The sequence below is a fragment of the Armigeres subalbatus genome, chromosome 3 (assembly GCF_024139115.2).
Source record: "Armigeres subalbatus isolate Guangzhou_Male chromosome 3, GZ_Asu_2, whole genome shotgun sequence".
NCBI lineage: Eukaryota > Metazoa > Arthropoda > Insecta > Diptera > Culicidae > Armigeres > Armigeres subalbatus.
The window spans coordinates 281,614,285-281,631,309 of NC_085141.1; the positions used below are offsets into that span (position 1 = coordinate 281,614,285).

Below are 17,025 nucleotides of genomic sequence, written 5' to 3' on the forward strand. Positions count from 1 at the left end.
ACTATTTTTCATCTTCTTCTTCAATGGCTCTACATTCCAACTGGAACTTGGCCTGGTTTTCAACATAGTATTCTATTAGCATTTCCTCAGTTATTAATTGAAAGCTTTCTATGTACAGTAGTGTTGCTTTTTGCCAAATTCGTGCGTTTTTTAATAGCATCGTTTCTGTTGATTTTTTGGCTGTAGTTTGTTTGAAGAAGACGTTTGATATGAAAAGGGCCAAAAACCACCTAAAAGTGAGATAAAAAATTTGCTTAACTATCGAAACCAGATATGATCCTAGTGTCTTCAAAAAAGTTGTGACGGATGATATTTTAAGCCACTTTGCCAAAGACACCCCATACCTATGACTTATATAGTACGAGCTATGTGACATTTTCTATGGAAGGTCCCTGAAATTAGTTTTTTTGAGCATATTTTTTTGTCTATGTTACAGGCATTTTTACCACCTTCTAGAAATTTGTTTGCCTAACAAAAATACACGTTTTTGTAGAACATTGCAATGCTCTATGTCTTAAAATTGAAAAGTTATTTGAGAAATTGTGTTTTTCTAGGGGTGTTTTAAAATCGTGTAACTTGCTCCGGCGCAAAATGGCGCACACAACTTTTTAGTACACTGAAACTGTTAAATGTTTACTCTTATCTCGCGGTTGAAGCTTGTGTTTACACGAAATTATACGTGAGTTATATGGCTTTGGGCGATGTGCCTTACTACAGGTGTGGCCCAAACCCTCAAGTAGTATTTGTTCAACGAAAATTCGCTCTTTTGAGAGAAAAACTCTCAGCTGGGTTGCCGAAGATGGCCGAAGGCGACCGAATGTGACGTCACGTCTGGCATACTCAGTACAATTTTTATAACAGACGTGACGTTTCACTCCGCCCGCCCACTGTGGGTGGCATTGTTTACATTATTTTTCCGACTACTACAGACTTAGAGGACTTTGGCCCACACCTTTACTGAAGCACATCGGGCTTTGGGACAGTTCGTCGAATGACATTTCGTCGAATGACGTTTAGTTGAATGACATTTAGTCGAAAGGACATTTGGTCGAAGGGATATTTAGTCGAATGGACATTTAGTCGAATGAAAATTTAGTCAAGTGGACATTTAGTCGAAAGGACATTTAGTCGAAGGGATATTTAGTCGAATGGACATTTAGTCGAATGAAAATTTAGTCGAAATGACATTTAGTCGAAAGGACATTTAGTCGAATGGACATTTGGTCGAATAGACATTCAGTCGAAATGACATTTGGTCGAAAGGACATTTAGTCGAATGGACATTTAGTCGAATGGACATTTAGTCGAATGGAAATTTAGTCAAATGGACATTTAGTCGAATTGACATTTAGTCGAAAGGACATTAAGTCGAATGATTTTTGATTAAATTTTAAGTAATAAATAATCCACAAGATACATGAATAAACTGATTAGAGGAATTCAGTGGATGTGAGGAAGTTCAATCAGTAGCGGAAGAAACGAGTACGGAAGCTAATGAGGGTTTTTCACCTGAGCTAATAGAAACTTCTAGAGACCCTGGTGACCCTATTTTTCGGCCCATGGTCAAAAACCAATGATATCAATGTTATTTTGCCAATACTTCATCACAGTCGGCTTTGGAACATTTTATTGATTGACATTTGGTCGAATGAAAATGATTTACTTAATCTTTTCATGATACTTTTTCTTCCACTCAATATTTATACTCAATATTTATACTCTAGGAATATTTACCGTTTCGTATAATTTTTGTTTTTATGAACCCATCATTCTTTGGACAATATTGGAGCAATAGTTATATGACTTTGAGAATCACAAAAAAAAAATATTTTTAATGGTTATTGGCTAAAGCTCTTTTCCTTCAAATATCAATTGACGGAACGCACTAAAATCTAAATGTACCAAGATTATAAATTCGAAAATCCGCTTTATACCAAATGTCCTACGACCAAAATTCATATGACCAAATGTACGAAGATTCTTCTTTCTAAAATCTGGGGTGACATTGCGCATCTCGAATCGAATCACTCGATTCGTAAGTTTTTCGATTCGTTTCGAAAAAATTGCGGCATTATGTATTTCGTTCGACTTCATTCAGTCGCAGTACAAGATTTCGAATGGTGTTGTACTAGTTCAATCGAGTATGTTCTGTCAAACGGAATGTAAACAGAGAGAATAAGAGATAGCTGTCTCCATGTTTAGTATGCCGTCTGCAGGAGAGACAACCTTCAGCGCATGGCGAATGTGAGTAAACAGAGAGAATAAGAGTAATTTCATCTGCGTGTAGTATGTTGCCTGTTGGATAGGCATCCTTCATGGCATGAATTGACAGTTAATTTATAAACAAGCAAATTGTGCTCGATGACTTTAAAAAGCAATATTATTTATTGAGCAGTTGCAACCGATTAAAACATTATGCCGATACGACATGTTTTGTAAATTGAGATATTGTTACGACACAAATTATAAGTTTTATGTTTATTCGAATGTATGCCACAGATCCAATTTTGAGCTAAATAATTTAAAGCTAAAGAAGGATTCGATAATAAATTACTTTGATGTTTCTATGTGTTTTAGTTAAATGCACTTGAGTCATCTCATGAGCGTTTTTTTTTCTATTTAACTCATTTATTTTTACGTAGATTGTGGAATAAACACGTTTTTACGCAGATTTTCCTCATGGATTTTTCACGCGGTTTATCGAAATCGTCAAGAAATACGTGAAAACTTCGAAAAACCGATTTCAGTTGAAGTCGTTTTTACGCGGATTTCGGGATAATTAGAAATTGCATATTGTCAGGGAACTGTAAAAGTAGGTATACTTATGACATTGTTTTCCTCAAGAAACAATAATAAAACATTTATTCTCTTCTCGTAGAGAAATAATAACAAATTATAATTGAAAACTTTCAGCTAGAAATGACTCTCGAATAACATTCGAAAGCTAAAAAGGTGACGAGTGTTTTTCGTTCGACTTGAGTCGTTTTTCAGTGTGCTATCGAGCATCCATAATGCCAAAACATCTCGTTATTCTTGTACCTCCTCGAGCATACTCGAACGATGAGTCGTTTTTGAGATCGAATCGCAACCCGTAATGCCAAACATGTTCGACTCGATAGAATTACGTTCGAATCGAGATGCACAATGCCACCCCTGATTTCGACTAAATGTTCATTCGACCAAATGTCCTACCCCTCTAGTGGATTAAAATTCATTTTCGACCAAATGTCCCTTCGACCAAATGTCCATTCGACGTAATGTCCTTTCGACCAAATGCCATTCGACTAAATGTCTTTCGACGAAATGGTACAGATTCGAGTTATATAGATTTCAAATGTCCCACTTTTTGCCTTATTTGTACACTAAGTTTATGTGAATGTATAATAGAGTGGGGCGTCATGGTCATTTTTTCAAATCAATGGTTTTTCGGTTTTTTTGGGAGAACGTATATTTTTGCATTTCTACTACTAGAGGTTTCAGTTCATCGTAAACCAAGTGGCACATTACGTTAAAGTAGAACCCAAAGGATGCCGAAAAACTTTGCTGACGAAGGCACGTTGCTGGAACGTAAACGAAAAAAGTTATAACGAGTGTGAGATTGAGTGTTCAAACCATATGCAAAAAAACATTTATTCTGCCAACACTGCCGAACTACGTGAAGCAATAATTTAACTGAGTTTTATTTCAAAATTATTGATTTTATAGGGCTTTGAAGCTAATGTGAGATATTCGGAATGATTTCACAAAGTAAAAACTCCGACTAGAAGGAGAATGGGTTTTGCCCTCTGACAATTACAGGTTGTCCGGTAGTGCTGGCAGAAACTTTAATTTCTTGCATATGGTTTAAATCATCAATTTTCGAAACGTAATAACATTTTTTGTAGACCTTCCAGCTACGTACCTTCTTCGGCAAAGTCTTTCGGTATCTTCCAGGCTATATGCTAACGTATTTAGTCACGTGATTGATGATAAATTGAAGCCGCTAATAGCAAAAATGTTAAAAAGTACGTTTTCCCATACTAATCTCCATGAAAATTTAAAACGCTATGCGGCATGCGAGATCGCAACCAATCGAGCCCATATTTTGCACAGTTGATTGGGGTCACAAAACGATTCAGAAAAACCTTGATCTCACTTGATCGGACGAAGTTAGCGTTTTTCCATACTACTGCGCCCCACTCTAATGTATAAGGATCACAATAAAAATTAACCTCTGATAGGTGGCCTTACTTAGCCGTGCGGTAAGACGCGCGGCTACAAAACAAGACCATGCTGAGGGTGGCTGGGTTCGATTCCCGGTGCCGGTCTAGGCAACTTTCGGATTGGAAATTGTCTCGACATCCCTGGGCATAAAAATATCATCGTGTTAGCCTCATGATATACGAATGCAAAAATGGTAACCTGGCTTAGAAACCTCGCAGGTAATAACTGTGGAAGTGCTGAATAAACACTAAGCTGCGAGGCGGCTCTGTCCCAGTGTGGGGATGTAATGCAAATAAGAAGAAGAAGAAGGTGGCCAATTAGCCCATAGTCAGGGAATCAATATTCCAGCAACGCCTAACAATATACTCTTTGTCGTCAACAGAGTTTGTTACTGACAAACGCACTTCGCAACAAGCCTTTGTCAGAACCCGAACACAATATGACAAGAATCATTTCCATTGCATGCTCTGATATTTCCGAAAATACGATGCTATTTTCGTAATCAGAGTTAGATTCTCGAATATTTCCATAATAGCTGAAACTACGATAGCATAAAACCGAAATTTGCTGTAAAGATAATGCAAAATAACGGTATGAAAAGTTAGCAACAAAATTGTCTTCTTTTTTGTGTCTGACAAAAAATATCGGATCTTTGTCATTATTTTCTCCGACAAAAACAAAGCTTTGTCGTTGATTCTCTTTTGTCGCTTGTTTCGCAAGCGCATCCAAGAAAAATTGATTCCCTGCCCATAGTATATTGCAACACGATGAACCGAGCAGCAGGTATGGGAAAAATCGGTTCATTTAGCGTTAATCTTTCACTCACCTCTACACACATTCGCAAATTAGACAAACGTACATGAGCTCTTACAATATTTTCGATTTCGATTGTCTACCGTTTGGCTTCAGTTAGTAACGAATCGTGCCAAAAACAAACAGACAAAATTCATCACCGAATCTTTCCCACAGATAGCAAATGATGCATAGCCGAGTATTTGTTTACATTCGGTTCGTAAACGAATGAAATCGCAATTGAGTGGTGAGTGAGGATTCGGCAGAAAGATTCAGCCCGTAAAACGAATCATTGAGTCTAAATTGAATCAATCTTCTGAGTCCAACTCAGTATTTTCTGCTGCACTCACTACACATCGGTTTATCCTCATCTCTCGATTTCTTTTCGCACTATCTTTGGTTTCACTTATTCCTGCTGGGGAGACACTCAGTAGGTATGAATCGTTTGTTGGTTCGCTGTTGGGTTGAGTAGCATTCATTTTGCAATCGTGTGTTCGCTGATGGATAGGGATTTTAAATCTGCGTGGTTCGTGTGAGTGAGTGAGTTTTCCCATAGCTGCCGAGCAGATGTCTGTATGTGTGTATTGTATATTCGTGTGTATGACACGGCAAAGTGGCTTGAAATACCATCCGCTACAACTTTTTTGAAGACACTAGGATCATATCTCGTTTCGATGGTTAAGCAAAATTTTTATCTCACTTTTAGGTGGATTAATCATTTTACAGATTTTCTCAAAAATAGGCCCTTTTCATATCTAACTCTCCAAACAAACTACAGCAAAAAAATCAACAAATATGATGCTATTAAAAAAGCGCACGAAATCGGCAAAAAGCAACACTGTGCTATGCCCGCCATTGCATGATTTGAGTATGTATCTTGTGTGGCTTCAAAAGTTATTAACTTGTCATTTTTATGAACCGGGGATTGAATACTTTCTAATACATATTGGATAAAAAAAAAACTTTCTACAATGAAGCATTGAGCAACATGTTCCATGTCAGTTGAGGAAACTGCTTCAGTAGATTTTGAGCGTCCATAATGACAATAGACATCTTACTTACTTGATGGGCTACAGCTCTTCGATGAACCTACGCCGAATGGAGTATCCTTCTCCACTGGACTCGATCCTGGTCCAATCGCTTCCAGTCGCCCTGATCATTGAGCGCCCTCAGGTCCTCTTCAACTGCAAAAAAAGCCATCGTGTAGGCGGCCTTCCACGAAGCCTGTGGCCTCTTCCGGGTTCTCTACTAAATATTATCTTCGCTTGACGTTCTTCCGGCATACGAACAACATGACCAGCCCACCGTAGTCTGCCGTGTTGAATAAGCTTAAAATATCCAGCCCTTTATACACCTGGTACAATTCGTGATTCATGCGACGCCGCCAGATACCGTTCTCTTGTTTACCTCAAACACTCCGAAAGCTCTCCGATCAGCCTCCTTTAACGTCCATGTTTCATGGCCGTATAAAGCCACCGGAAGAATCAGAGTAGTATACAGCGCAAGTTTTGTTTTCGTTTGCAGACTACGGGACTTGACCTGGTTACGAAGCCCATAATAAGCCCTATTTGCAGCTGCAATTCGTCTTTTCACCTCGCGGGTAACATCATTATCGCACGTCACTAATGTTCCAAGATACACAAATTCTTCTACCACTTCAAATTTTTCACCATCCAGCACCATTTCGCTAGCACCACCAAAAATGAATCCACGTTGATTGCCAGCGACCATGTACTTCGTTTTGCTGGTATTGATCGTGAGTCCAATTCTCGCTGTCTCCCTCTTAAAAGGCACAAAAGCCTCTTCCACGGCACGGTGATCAATCCCGATGTATCGCAAATCCCAGGAGCATATGCGATCTTGTGATAAAGATACCGCTTCTTTGTACACCAGCTCTCCTAATCGCTCCCTCGAGCGCTATATTGAACAGTAGATTCGAGAGTGCAGGGTGATGCTTTAATCCATCTAAGATAACAAATGACGTCGATATTTCATCCGCAACCCTTACACTTAATTTCGATACGTCCAACGTTATACGAATCAGCCGTATCAGTTTCGCCGGAAAACCATGTTCAAGCATAATTTGCCATAATTCATTCCGTTTCACTGAATCGTGCGCCACCTTGAAATCAATAAACAGATGATGTGTCTGCAAGTTGTACTCCCGGAATTTATCAAGGATTTGTCTCAGGGTAAACATCTGATCTGTCGTTAATCGGCCCTCACGAAAAGCTGCTAGGTATTCGCCGACGAAGGACTCTTCAAGCGGTCTCAATCTGTTGAACAGAATGCGGGACAGGATGCGGAATTGCGTACGCCGAATCAAGGAGGCTAATTCTTCGGCAACTGGCGCACTCCAGGCTGTGCCCTTTCTTAAATAGAGGTCAAATGAGGCCGTCCAACCAGCTAGCAGGCATTTCCTCGTCTTCGCATATTTTCGACATAATATGGTGCAGTACTTCATAAAGCTGCTCACTGCCATGTTTGAGAAGTTCAGCCGGGAGCTGATCCTTCCCTGCAGCCTTATTGTTTTTCAGCTCTTTAACAGCTTTTTAACCTCATCTAATGTAGGCGACTCCACAGCTTGTCCATCGTCGCTAATATTTATTCTGTTCACCGATGCACCATCGCTTCCACTAATCAACAAAGTCTCGAAGTGTTGCTTCCACCTGGCAGCCACTTCGGTTTTATGTGTCAGCAAATTCCCTTGTTGGTCGTTGCACATGATGGAAGATGGCGCTATCTTTCTCCGCACGCCATTGACATTGTCATAGAACATCCGCATATCGTTCTGCTCCATTTTTTTCCTGCACCTCACTAATCACTTGTTCTTCATATTCTTTCTTCTTTCTGCGGTGGGTTCGTTTTTCAGCTGCTCTTGCTTCATTGTACCAATCTCTATTCGGTCGGGTACCCGACACCAACATCCGGCTTCTGGCAACGTTCTTCTCATCAGTCTGACACTTCACATCGAACCAACCCGTCCTGGGTCGCCTCTGTGCAGTGCCTACCACTTCTCGTGCTGTTGTGCTCATCGCTCCATGGATCGACTCCCATAGATCGTTGATGTTGTCACTAACGTTGATTGCACTTATCCGTTCGTCGAGCTTCTGGCGGTACTCAGCCGATGCTCCTTCCGCCGACAATCGCTGGATATTGTAACGCATAACGTTCGCTGTGATCTTCCGTTCGATACAGTTGACAATCGTGATCGAATTTTACTGACAACGAGGTAGTGATCAGAGTCAATGTTCGGACCTCTGAATGTCCGCACATCGATAACATCCGAGAAATGGCGCCCATCCACCAGAGCATGGTCTTTCTGGTTGCAAGTTTTACTATTTGGGTGTCTCCAGGTGTGCTTTCGAATATTCTTTCGTGCAAAGTAGGTGTTACTGATGGCCATCCCTCTGACAGCAGCGAAATTTACTAGCCGTAGTCCATTGTCATTGGTAGCAGAGTGAAGGCTCTCCCCACCAATTATAGGACGGAAAAAATCCTCTCTACCGACCTGAGCGTTAGCGTCTCCAATAACAATTTTCATGTCATGCTTTGGGCACTCTCCATAGGCTTCATCAAGACATTCATAAAACGTGTCCTTCACGTCGTCGGATTTATCGTTTGTCGGTGCGTTAACGTTGATCAGGCTGTAATTGAAGAATTTGCCCCGTATCCTCAACACACAGATTCGTTCGCTAATGGGTTCCACCGCATCACTCGTTCCATCTGCTTGCCCATCACTACGAAACCAAATCCAAGATCTGCTTTTCTGCCGCCGCTGTGATAGATGTTATACTTGAATGCAGTGTTGGTCGTGAGGTCCACGGCTCGGAATTCACGTTCTCCGGATCTAGGCCATCGGAGTTCTTGATTAGCGGCCACGTTCACTCCAACCTTCTGCAGTTCACGAGCCAGAAGGCTCACTCGTCCAGGTTCATTTAGGGTCCTGACATTCCAGGTACCGAGTTTCCAATCATAGTCCTTATTTCGTTGCCGGGTCGGTTGCCAAAAATAACGTTCTCTTTTTCTTCTATCTCCATTTTTCGTGGTATTTGAGAGGCTTCAGTAAGCTACCTTACCGGGGTCGCGTTACCTACATCGCGATGATGGGGCTGCCACCTTAGGTATAGCTGACGCGATACAGCATCTCGTTGATCAGCCGCTGGGTACCAGGCAGACGCTGTTTGAGCCGCACCTCCTGGTGAACAGACGCTCAAGGCGTACCTTCTCACTCTAGCTGATGTCAGAAGGACAACAGTGCCCAGGCTGCACTATCAACTTCCTTTCGCAAAAAGAGAAAAGAACCGCACAGCACGAAAGCACGATACGGTGTGAGCTTGTCTCCTTATTATCCGTCCCTTCTAACCGTGGCGTGTGATATGGCAATTACGCCCTTCTCAAAAGTCATCATCGGGGGTTTGAACAGACAGGCCTAACAACTTGTTCACCCAGGATTACGAGGGTTTGTCCTAAGCTCGCTTGTCCCTTCCCATATTCCACCGAAAACGCCGAAAAAATAATCTTCAGCCTCACTTCTCTACGGCCTTCCCTCGGCCTCACTAAAACTACGAAGCTTCACTAAAAGTAAAATAATGGAGAATATTTTTTAAAAGTGGAAAGATTTTCTAAAAGATTTTGACGTTAAAGCTTAAATTACAGTTGGAAACAATCTTGAAGGACGTTTGTTTCCGTTCTCGTCAAGAGCAATTCATTATATTACACGGGCGAGGCAGCATGCGTGACCCAATTCCGTGCGAGTACCGGATGGGTAAAGTAAATTACGATAGTTTGTTGCTTTCCACCGGTTTCACCAAGATCGAGAACATTTTCACAAATCAAGGCGAGCAGTTCAGGACTTTACCGCTCCTGAAATGGAAATCCACATGACTCATTTTTCTTGGGATTGAAAATAATGGTGACATTGAAACGGAATGAATGCCGCACCATCTTGCATATGGGGACGGGTAAGAATCACACATTTTGCTTTTTATTGACGCAAGGTTGAAAAGGGAAGCCAAAACTGGCGTCGCTGAGATGCTTTTCAGTGATGCAAAGCAAATAGCAGAACAGACGGTCCATTAACGCTGTCATTGCTGAACGCCAGTAATGTGGGCGATTGACAGGTTCGATACAGAAACTCGCACCTACAGACTGGATAATACTTGGAAACCGGACCTTTGTTGACATAACGCTTGAAAGTATCATTCACCCGGTTCCGATTGGGGCTTGCAAGCTCGCAATTTTATTTTATCCTTTGGGGGGTGATTATAGCTTTTGCATGGAGAAGATCTATTTGAGCAGCACCCCTCATCCCAATCCCGAAACCAACATCTATAACTCGACCGCATTCCAATCAAATTTCTTCATTTTTAGTTCATGATCAGTATGTCTGTATGTTTATGTCTTATATGAATAATATTGGAAGAACTTGATCACTTATTGCAGATTATTATTGTTATTGTTAAACTTAACCAAAATTTCAAAGACAATATTGTACTTGTCCAGACTATTGATAATAGTTCAACTTCAGGACACAAATTCCTTAAATTTGATCACGCGTTATTTCCATCGGTTTATGGTTATTGAATAGTTTATTTTTACCATTCAAAACGGAACGGCCACAAAAACGTTCAAGTGGAAAACACTATCAACTCTACATGTCCTGTCCACAATGGTGACGAGCCTAACGGCATATTTAAATAATAGCGACATATATGTAGTCTCGTGTTGAATTTTAATTATTACATGCAAATGAGAGTTTTCCACTTAGCGTGCGTTAAACCGATTGAAAAGCAATAAATTATAACCATGACTCGATTGGACTGGTGATAAATAATTGTTGTGACGTTGGATGTCGGTTTATTGTTTCAATCTAGTCTGAGTTTTATCTATGATAAACATATCGATAACATGCCACAAATTTTATCTTATATGAATTTTGCGATAATAATCGTATTAACCACTCATAAACTAAAGACGTGCCTTATTAACTAGGTAATTATATCTCACCCTGAAGCCCGTCATACAATTGCTGTTATTGCTACGTGCATGATGATAATAGTCTTCTGTAAAGTGCCAAAGGCAAAACTATTGTGAAATTACTTACCTCAAGTTTGTCGATTGGAAAAGTAGATTGTTTCAATTCCCTGAATTCGCCGTAAAGTTTACCTGAAATAAGAGGACGTTACTTCGACTTTAATTTACAAGGTGATATATGTGTCGCTTTTATTAGGCCAATACAGATATTTAAAGAAATAAGTCTGTCCCCAACTTTCCTATTTTTGTTTTTGCTCAAAAATAATATTTTAAGGCGGGCAACAATAAAATTTCCGGAAAATTTCGAGGATTTTCAATTTTTTTAAAACAAATCCTAGATTTAAAAAAAATAATTTCCCTGTTTTTTTATTATTCACCCCCTTTAATCTTTCGGAGACTAGTAGGACATAATTTTAATTAAATATTTGTAACGGCCTCACTGAAGAAAAAAAAATGTCGAAATGTTGACTGTTGAGAAAAGCTGTTTTACAATTGGTGCTCGTTATTTTGCTATGATTACTCAGAGAACACGTAAATTACATTTTTTAAGGATGTATTTATTGATTGGTGTTCCCGTAATTGCTTCTTCATTCAATATCCGAGCAAAGCTTGAGATCAAATCGATAACTTGTTTTGGTGGTGAGGAATCGCTGATTTTGATTACTTATTTTGATATCCTTCTTAGCGGATAAAATAACAAAATCTACAACAGAAAAATCTTACTGTGACATCATATTGAAATCTATTTCTGCTCTTGACGATAGCATATTGAAAACTGATTTTGATTTTGGTTTTTGATAAATAATTGGATTTGATAAGTAATCAGTAACATATCAGTTCATACTTTTCAGAAATCACGGAGACCAAATTTTGGAAACAAATTATGATTTCGATAATTATATTTTCTATTCGCCCTCATTATGATGTCAGACTTAGTCTAAGGAAAGTAAAGTATAAAATAATAAACAAAAAGCAAAATGCACAAAAATGTTCAGCATAAGGACTTTTCTAGACCAGCGGTTCTCAACCTGGGGTACATGTACCCCTGGGGATACCTTCGCTGGCCCTAGGGGGTACCTCGGATAAAAATGCGTAATGGCGGACATATTAAAATTTCAATCAAAATTTGATAATTGTGTATTTTCTATTTCAAAAATTTATATTGTACATAATATGTAATGCGATCAATAAATCCCAATTTAATCCTGCCTTCCACAACCAGCACAATGTATGAAGGGCTGCGGAACAAAAGATCAAACGAACAAAACGTCGAATGAACAAAATGATTTTTTTTCACTAAAACTCGGTTGTTTCGTTGCAAGAGAATTAGAAGCATCCTTTTACGCCTCTCGGAAGCCTTCTTCCAAGCAGGTCGAAGGCTTCCTTTCAAGAGGTTCGGAAGCCTCCTTTCTAGAAGTTCGGAAGCCTCCTTTCAAGAAGTTCGGAATCCTCCTTTCAAGAGGTTCGGAATCCTCCTTTCAAGAGGTTCGGAAGCCTCCTTTCAAGAGGTTCGGAAGCCTCCTTTCAAGAGGTTCGGAAGCCTCCTTTCAAGAGGTTCGGAAGCCTCCTCTCAAGAGGCTCGGAAGCCTCCTTTCAAGAGGCTCGGAAGCCTCCTTTCAAGAGGCTCGGAAGCCTCCTCTCAAGAGGCTCGGAAGCCTCCTCTCAAGAGGCTCGGAAGCCTCCTCTCAAGAGGCTCGGAAGGCTCCTCTCAAGAGGCTCGGAAGCCTCCTCTCAAGAGGCTCGGAAGCCTCCTCTCAAGAGGCTCGGAAGCCTCCTCTCAAGAGGCTCGGAAGCCTCCTTTTTAGAGGCTCGGAAGCCTCCTCTCAAGAGGCTCGGAAGCCTCCTGTGCTGTGCTCATGTACTTCTTCTAAAATTCCGGCTCCTAGCTTAGGCTAGTTCGCCGACTGGTTGGCTAATCCACTGCTCCACTGCAACGTAGTCTCGATCTCTCGACGGTCATGCACCGAACTGACTGACATGCACCTGACTCGAATCCTCCTGACTCCCCCCGGCGTCGAGGGTGGTCCACCAGTTCCGGTGAAGGAAACTTCCACACTGGTGGTGCCCCGACTACCGGCGGCTATCGCAGGGGACGCTTTCACGCATTGCCTCGACATCGTCCTCGGGTGCCCTACGTACCCAAATCGCTTTCTTCTTCTTTCTTCTGCAGGTTGGCTGTTCGAGTGCCGAGGCCGGTCCGACGATTCCGGTTGACAGAAAACTTCCGGTTCACCGGCGCCGCGACGACCCGAAGCCAAACACTGCTCACATGCTCCGGCGTCTCTTCAACATTCTCACATTCTGGACATAGCGGGGAATTGGTGTGTCCGAACCGATGAAAATACTTCCGAAAGCATCCGTGGCCCGTGTGTGTGTGTGTGTGGATGTGTGTGTGTATGTATGTGTGTATGTACACGAAAACCGAGAAACATTAGCCACTTTTTCATAGTAATTCTTTTCGATAGTTATTCTTAACCGATTTTCTCGGAACAAATTGCATTCGACGGGGGACAAACCCTAGTTGATCTTCTTTTTCTTCATTGGCATTACATCCCCCACTGGGACATTGCCGACTCGCAGCTTAGTGTTCATTAAGCACTTCCACAGTTATTAACTGCGAGGTTTCTAAGCTAAGTTACCATTTCTGCATTCGTATATCATGAGGCTAACACGATAATACTTTTATGCCCAGGGAAGTCGAGACAATTTCCAATCCGGAAAATTGTCTAGACCGGCACCGGGAATCGAAACCAGCCACCCTCAACATGGTCTTGCTGTGAAGCTGCGCATCTTACCGCACGGCTAAGGAGGGCTCATATCCTAGTTGATCACTATTGAATATAATCACGATCGATCATTGCGTTCAAAAGTTTTGAAGGAAATTGTTTGTTAATCCATATAAGCTTGGTTGGTTGATTCTCTATACAGCGTTTGCAAGAGCCGTAATGTAGGCAATTATTTATGATGTGTATCACACTACGGCGAAACCAAACGATTGAATCGAGAAAGGCATCGTCACCGCTAGGTGGATTAATCTGAGTTTTTATTGATGTAAAAGGCCGTCCAAACCGCTTTGGAGTACATAGGGGAACGGTTCGGTACTTCATCTCATAGCTCCCATTTCATCCCATCAAAAACAAAGCAATGAAAAGGAATCTACCTGATCAACCAAGTCCTGAATAACAAATCAAATTATTCCAAATTAGAAAATATGTTCTTGGTTAGGGTAAATGTTCCAATAGTGGAGGAACTAAGCACGTTCCAACACTATTCATTTTCCCAGAATAATATCGAATCTAATTTCACTTACCTCTTATATGCATTCTAAAGCCTTCCGCTTCTATTTTAATAACAAAATGTTCTGGTTGGGAGAAAATTCATTTATCAGGCCTAAAATGACAACTCCAATTACCGATACAATGTTCCAATAGTTGCGATATTTCTTAATTTGCGTTCCTCTAGTTGCGAATCCCATTATTCTCTAATGGGACTTGCAACCAGAGGCGTCGCGTCCGCATGTGCAACCTGTGCAGTGCACAGGTAGCAATTTTGTCCCTAATATTAAAACTCTCAATAGATTTCTTGTCATTCTAATACAAATACTTGGATCATGTGCATTGGTCATATGTTTAGTACAAATTTAACGATTGAAATAAATACATAATCATAAAATATGCACGGAATTTTTACAGGCGACATGTGATATGAGGCAATCGAAATGCTGCGATGGGGGCGCGTTATATTTTACTCCACGATACAGAAACGACGCACCGCCATAATATGTTGTCCATCACGTGCACTTTCAGCAGAGAACGGTTTGCCATGCATCATACACGCATTATTTTGTATGTGTAGGTCATCCGCTTTAACCGTAATCGGCGATGTGTAGGTAGCCAAAGCGTTCATCGTTTGCAGTGCACGGTTTGGTGCCGGTGCAGAAAAGCACCTCGGTTTGGTGCCTACCGAGTAGGTAACCCATACCGCTTCAAACAGCGCATGCGCGTTTGGTTGAAGAGCGCGCAAACCGAATAAAATAGAAAAAGGAAAGAGGCGGTGATTAAATAAATTTTCTGCTCTCTCAAAGCGTTCCATGGTGAAAGTCCGGTCTTAAATAAGCACATCGGATCACAAGCGTTTTAATATTTCATATTGAATGGGATTATGGCTTATTATGATTTTTTTCGTCAAATACAACATCCAAAAGCTATTCGTATACCATGTGGGCATTGATCAGACACATATAAAAATGTTCGACATCTGTCCACGTGGTATGAAAACAGCCATTCTAAAAAAAGATTCATCTAAGTAATAATAATAATTGATTAGATTACAGATATGTTCCGATTTCATCACGTTCCGTTTTTATCACGCTCCGATTTCGTCAACAAAATTATTCCGTTTTTATTAGAGGCCTGAATAAGAGAAACGCGGATAGGTATGTGCCGCCAATCGAACCGTCAAAAAACAGCAGCCAATCGAGCAGGAGACCTGTCAAGCAGCCAAAATGTTGGCTCAAATACTGAAAACGGCCAAATTCGATTTAATGCCATTTTTAAATAAACAAAATTGAATGTATTTTACATTAGTTTGCAATAATATATGCAAGTCATTTATAGATTATGAATTGAAATTCCATTGTTTATTGGATTCTATTGTTATGTGATGTGGGCACATAAAATAGCGGATTGTGAGATTTTATCTACATAAACCATTTCTTCCTTTTCATGTGTTGTTCTTTGATGAAGAAGATTGAATGCAGTGTTGTCAGATTCATATTTTCTATCCGCGTTTCTCTTATTCAGGCCTCTAGTTTTTATCAACAAGAAAATTTAATCATTTTTTTAGAGATTTAGCCTTTAAAATAAACTAACTTGGGTTAGTTTTTGGTTAAATGTTGTATTTATAATATTTTAAGCACTAACGGTAATAAGACCGTAACTAACAAGAGAGGATTCTTTTCACCGACTTCCCCTCATCGAAATAAAAGTGATAAGATGCGGGTTTGTTTGCCCTTTATTACTTTAGGACGAAGGATTACATTGTTATGCTCTAAGCGTTCTGATATAACCAGGGTTTCAACTTTTCGTTTCAATGAGACCAAAGCAAGCGTTTCTCAGGCCAAGGGAGAATCTTTTTTCGTTGTTTATGTTGAGGATCATCTTTCATCCATCAATCTTTCTCTACAGGTTGGTATCGTGTTCAAAAGAAATTTCTTTTTCTATCTCAATCACATGTTAATTTCCGTTCACTGAATCGGAAAAGTAAAGATTCGAAACAAAATTCTTACAACAGTATCCACATGAAAAGAACAAAAAACAAAATTGGCATTTGTAAGGTTCCCACGCAAAGTAATGGGAGCTGTCACTTTACTTTCGGAAAAATGTTCTGTTCGATTATTCCGTAAGTAAAAGTGACAATTTTCTCCATGCAGATCAGTTGTCAAAATTCCTCTTGGTAATATTGAACAAAATTCCGTAACCTCTCTACTTTTTAAGTCGATACTGGCCTTTAGCCTTGGATGATAAACGAAAACTTTGCCTATTAGATGAAAATCCTTTTTCGTTTCATCACTTTTACCCACTCACTCACTTTTCGTGAGAATTATCGCAGAACAATTACAAAATTGTATGGCCACACCAGGATTCGAACCCATAATAGTAACAATAATAGCCGTAGGGATGCGTTTACTCTAGCCGCATCACCACGCTATCTGTATTAAAGCATTAAGTTATTTGTTTTACATAAGCTACTACCATTTGCATTGCAGATGCCACGAAAAGACTCGAATATGAAAGAAAAAGAGCAAACCAACGTTTGGCGGCAATCGAAGTGAGCGAAAAATGGTTATCACTCTCCAGGCTGTTTTTCTTCCCCGAAAAGTGATTTCTCCCCGAACCCTGGAGCGATGCGAACCCTGGATATAACTGAAAAATCGTTGAAATACTTTTACGGATGTTCTAGGCCGTCCAAACTATTCTGTAGTACATATCCTCG

At 40.4% G+C, this 17,025-nt stretch overlaps 1 protein-coding gene across 2 annotated transcripts in view; it reads left to right on the forward strand.

Moving 5' to 3' along the window:
- Positions 1 to 17,025, forward strand: part of LOC134224637 (bestrophin-4-like) — a 98,520-nt gene that overhangs the window by 38,374 nt on the left and 43,121 nt on the right. The gene's annotated exons all lie outside the window — the stretch shown is intronic.